The following is a 6,026-nucleotide window of genomic DNA, read 5'->3' as shown; positions in this document are numbered from 1 at the left end:
TACGCCACTGTTTATATTGTGAGACTTTGCAATTTGTTATTTTGAGACTTCCACAGAGTTGCATTGTCTGCAATGGCCCACGGCCTATCAATTTAGAGTAACAAGTTAAAATGGCAAAGTCACAAATTAGAACGCGTTGCGCTCTAGAAGAACAAAGGGAAGTACAAAACATTTTGTTTGCGTTATTCTAATGTGCTCTTCACAGACACAACAAAAGCAAGTCCACATTCATATATTGCTGGTCTGTGAAATTCCGAGCTTGGATGTAACCGGTTACAAAGAAGTAGTTATTTGTAATTAGTTCCTTTTCCCAGTAATGAAGGAATAATTGCATTCCATTCCAGTTCTAACTCAGCAGGGGATAAACTTGATTTCCTTTTGCAGTGCACCTCTAATGTAACTTACATCTACTGGGGCATGGTCTCCATAAATGTTAAAGGAGGGATACTACACGCTTGCTTCCTCTGCCCCATGCTGCTGATTTACACTCTGGAAATTACCGTAAAACCACAATTACAACTGGAAAAAATACAGATTCAGTAATACCTATCACACAACGATGCCTCTAACCCATAGTTACTGCATCCCAAAGCATGGTTAGGGCATCCCTTTTAATTGAAGGAGAAAAGCCATCAATGAGCTCAAAATCGTGCAAGTTCCTATGTGCACAACGTCACTGTTGTGGCAGTTGCGATATTGGCAGTCTCGTGGTGTCAGTGTCTTTTCCTCACCCCCATCCCCTCCACCACCTCCCCATTCCTAAGCAGCATAGTTCCCTTTATTTTTTTCTATTTTTAAAATTTATTTATTTTTTATTTTTAAACTTCAGTTGCAGTAGCAGAGCTCCAAAACTGCATGGAAAAGTTAAAATAAGTTAAATAAAATGAAAACAAAATAAAATTAACCCTAAAAGGCATGCTAAATATAAGGCATAGGACAGGGAGGTAGGGTTAAAGTGGAGTCAGGAAAAGAACATGATGGGTGCATCAACCCCAGTCAAATAATAGCAAAGATGTGCAATATTGGCTGCTTTGAAACCAGTATGTTTATTGGCTGCTCTGAAACTAGTATAGGTATAGAATCATAGAGCTGGAAGAGACCACAAGGGCCATCCAGTCCAACTCCATTCTGCCATGCAGGAACTCTCAATCAAAGCATCCCCGACAGATGGCCATCCAGCCTCTGTTTAAAGACCTCTAAGGAAGGAGACTCCACTACACTCTGAGGGAGTGTGTTCCACTGTCGAACAGCCCTTACTGTTAGGAAGTTCCTCCTAATGTTGTGGTGGAAGTGACCTATAAAGCCTTATATCATTTGAGTCCGGGTTATTTGAAGGACTGAATCTCCCTTTATGAGCCCACTAGGATGTTAAGATCGCTCAGAGAGGCCCTTCTCTCTGTCACACCATCCTCTCAGGCTTGTTTGGTGGGAACAAGAGAGAGGGCCTTCTTGGTGGCTGCTCCAAGCTCTGGAACTCCCTCCCTAGAGAGGCCAGGATGGCCCCATCCCAGCTCTCCTTTCAGCAGCAGATAAAAACAGTCTTGTGCCATCAGGCTTTTTCAAACTGGCAAGAGTCGGGCTTCAGATCCTGTGCAATTCAGATTTTAATGCACAGTTATTTTTTTAGAGTGTTTAATACATTTCAAATTTTAATGAATAATTGTTTTAACTTTTAAAATGGTTTAATTGTTTTTAAAATTATATATACTGTATATACATTTGTAATGCTTTACTATTGCACCTATTTGCACCTCCGGCTGGAGGAGGACCTGATTCGCTTTTGTAAAGGGTTGAAGGCCTTCCTTTTTGATTCACCGGATTAAGTTGCTGAGTGAGCTTAAGGTGGCTGAGATGGGTAGCGACCGATGAGGATTTTATTTGCTTCTGTTTTTAGCATATTAGTGCATTATTTACGTATTTTGGCATTTTATAGTGTGGTGTTTTAGCATTCATTTTTGATTATGTTCTGATGTACTACCTTTTGGTAGAAAGGACATTATGAATAAATGTTGCTGTTGATGATATTATTATTATTATTATTATTATTATTATTATTATTATTATTATTATTATTTAGTTGTGTGTTTTTTTAATTTGCTGTGTGCTGCCTTGGTTCATGTAGTAATGTCCTTGTTATGGGTGATGAGGTGACTGCAAGGTGGAGAGAAGGATGTATTGTATCACAGATATATCAAGATATTCTTTTCAAACTGGCTTAGAAGCATGTATGTTAATTACTTTTGAGAAATAAAAGTTTAAAAAAGCAAAACCTATTTTTTTAAAGTAACTATAACAGTAACTATCTCACTCTAGGCTGTGGGATGATACCATAATGGCAAGCGATTATTATTTTTAATCATCTTTCCAAGCTCTGCAACTTTACATGGTTCATCCTGCAGTAATTGATATCAACAATGGCTGTGTAGTCAAATGAATGTTAATGATTAATTTGATATTTAGAATACGGGTTCTATTTCTGCAGTAGCAGAGGACAGAAGACAACAATATGGGAGACAGGTTGTTTGCAGTGAATTTGGCAGGCAAAAAAATCTGTGGGCAAAAACAGTAGCTTAATGGTTCTGAGTTAGTTTTGTTAGCGGCAGATAGACAGGGTGACCAGACATCCTCCTTTTCCAGGACATATCCTGGAATTTTGGAATTCCAAAATGTCCTCCATTTTGGGAATTACTCAGAAACACGGATTTGTATTTCTATTAGTGTTTTTAGCTTTTATTTGGCCAAATCCTCCATTTTGATTGAATGTCCTGCATTTTGCTGTGCCTTGCCTTCCCTTTGCAGTTAGGACATCTGGTCCCCCAATGCATATAGACGGCACTGACTTCAAAGAACCTCACACCAAAGCAGATTGTACCTGTTTTCAGGATTTGTGAAGACAACTTACAAATGTTTATTACAATTATTTATTTCTACTGAAATGAGCAGCTCCCAGCCATTCAACCTGCCTGCTGAGCCAGTCCACCATCTTCATACCAATCACAGTAGCAAAATCACTTACATTTCTATAGCACTTGATAGTGCTAAGCATTCTTTAAGCGGTTTGCAATCTATAAGCCAATTGCTTCCAATAAGTTGGGTACTCATTTTACCAACCTATGAAAGGATGGAAGGCTGAGTCGACCTGGAGCCCTGCAGGGATCAAACTCACAATGTTTTGGCTCCAGTAGTGATGGAAACCCTCCACAGAAACCCTCTGGAGCCAAACTAGACTTGTGTATTCCCTAAAAAATTAATATATTTCTCCCCACACAATGGAATTTCCTCAGAGATGCATACTTCAGCAATCCATTTGGATTACTGCGATGTGCTCTGCATGGAAATACCTTTGAAGAACATCCATCTGGTCCAAATTGCTGCAGCCAGATCAACAGGGACTGGTTACAGGGAGCATGCTATGCATTTGTTAAAATAGCTCCACTGGCTGCCAACCTGTTTCTGAGCACACTCCAAAGCGCTGGTTATGAGATATAATGCCAGGTTATCTGAAGGACCATATTTTCCCATATGAGCCTGCCCAAGCACTGAGATCTTCAGAGACATACTTCTCTAGATCCTATCGCCTTCAGAGGCATGTCTGGGGGGTGAATGTGGGAGAGGTCCTTCTCTGTGGCTGCTCCCAGACCCTGGGAGGCTTTCCTGGCTTCCTCCTTGTTGTCCTTTCATGAACAGGTGAAGAAGACTTTTCTATTCCAGCCATCCTTTGAGAAATGATTATTTTACATGGCTTTCTCTTTTAGTGTGGTACTGCTTTTATTCTATGCTTGTAATCTTTTAAACGGTTTTAATTTTACAGACAGCATAATACTATTTTAATCTCCCCCCCCTTTTTTTTTTTTTTTTTGTATGTATGTTCTTAGCTAGCAGAGACTGACTGGATGTGTTGGTTTGTTTGTTTTTAAATCTTCAAGCAGCCTTAGACTCTAGCCTTGGGGAAAAGGTGGAGTGCAAATAGAGTGAATAACTGATTGATTGACTCCCAAATTAATTAAAAGTTGACTTTCCAGTGATTAATAAATAAATAGAGCATCTAAATGCAAAATACATCAGATGATGCTATGGCAAACAGGTATATTTGACTGTTCGGAGAGTGTTTCTTAAAAAATGTGGGCCATTGGTATCCGCCGTGGTTTGGTTCCAGGACCCCCCATGGATATTAAAATCTGTGGATGTTCAATTCTCTTTGAATATAATGGCATTGTAAAATGGTGTCCTGTATATAAAATTGCAAAATCAAGGTGTGCTTTTTGGAATTCATATATTTTCTGACTATTTTCAGGCTGTGGATGCTTGAATCCATGGATTAAAAAGTCCACGGATACAGAGGGCTAACCCTGGGGAACATGCGTAGCTGTTGATTTAGCAATATAAGATTCAGTTGTACCCAAAGAATATTTTTAATCAGTAACCTGATCTCGGTCATTGTCACTGACAATGTAGGTGTAATTATTTAATCATGTTGCCAGTCTCTTGCATCTAGATGTGAGTTGAAAGGAACTCAGCTAGGCTGTCAGTTAAATTGTGGAGCAAGCAAACATCTCTTTTACCATGATCCTGCATAATAGCTAATGAGAGTATTTGTTTATTTTGTTTTGTTTTGTTTAACGTATTCATATCCAGCCTTTCAATTTACATATATACACACACATATGCAATGTTGCTTACAATAGATTTTAAACCATCTTAACATTGTTTGGTTGAGAGAAACTCTGACACTTCTTGCCGGCTGAGATGTGGCACAAAGTTTACAAGAACCTTCACGATCCTTCTCCGGGCTGGAAAGAGACTGACTGGAAAGTCTCTGTAATGGAAATGTTTGTGGAGGAAGAAAAGCACACGTGTTTCCTGGGGTTGAGGCTGGACAAATCAGGATAGGAAATATACTTTCACAGAGCTTGCAAATGTCGCTTTTGCAGGGATATAACTCCACAGGTTATGCTGGCTAGGCTATTCTGGGAACTGTGGTCCAAAAATTAAAACGTTTCTTAATGCTGATAACAAACTCTTGCTGCTGAGGCCTAAGCGTGATCTCCTGCTTTCTTGTCATATTTTCTTTGGGCTAGAAAGAATGCTGTGCATTAGTGGTGGTGGTGACATACTGCATACAGCAAGGAACAATGTTAACAGATGCGTTAATGGTTTGTTTTGAACTGCTTTTATTTTGTTGACTATTTAATTATATTTTTAACTTGTGTGCAATGGGTTTTTAAAAGCTTTATCTGTTCTATGTCTTGCAAGCTGCCCCGAGTCTTGCAAAAAGGGCAGGATACAAATACTACTACCACCACCATCATCAGGGCAGGAATACAAAAGGACTGGCACAGCCAGGAATTTGGGGTCACATCAGTACCATCATGCCCACCTGTGTTTTGAGATAGACTTTTTTATATATAATAAATACCAATATGAGATAGAATTTCAGCAATAGAAAAGATAAAGTAATTCCCTCATTTAGGGCTTGTGCAAGATGGGTCAAAATGGCTCTACTGGATGGAGTCTTCCTTTGTTATTGATTTGTAGTTTTCTTACTGTTGCAACCCAGATTCTTTGTGACTGAGTGGGCTATTAATAAATCATCATCATCATCATCATCATTTATGTCCCATAACCAGTGAGGTATTGTGTGAAGGTATGGGAGGAAGCCTTCTTAGCTGTGGCACCACAATTGTGGGATACATTGGACACCCCACTGATGCCAACACTGATTTCATTTAGGCGGTTTATTAAAGCCTTTGGGCCACATTGATTTATCTCAAAATGCTAATGCACATGCTTTTAAAACTGTTTTAACCTTTTAAGCCTGTTAATCATATTAAATATGTTTTAGTCCATTCAAATTATTTTTATTGTTTTACTCTTTTTTAACTCGATTCCACTGATTTCACTTGTAGCTGCTCTGAAATCTTTTGATATAGGGCAGGACAGAAATATTTTAATGCATAAATAGACCAATAAACAAATAAAAGATGGGCATTTGCAACATGTTGGTTCTATTTAAAACAAATTAATTA

Source organism: Sceloporus undulatus, chromosome 2 (genome assembly GCF_019175285.1).
Source record: "Sceloporus undulatus isolate JIND9_A2432 ecotype Alabama chromosome 2, SceUnd_v1.1, whole genome shotgun sequence".
Taxonomy (NCBI): domain Eukaryota; kingdom Metazoa; phylum Chordata; class Lepidosauria; order Squamata; family Phrynosomatidae; genus Sceloporus; species Sceloporus undulatus.
Note: the sequence above shows the minus strand (reverse complement) of the source record.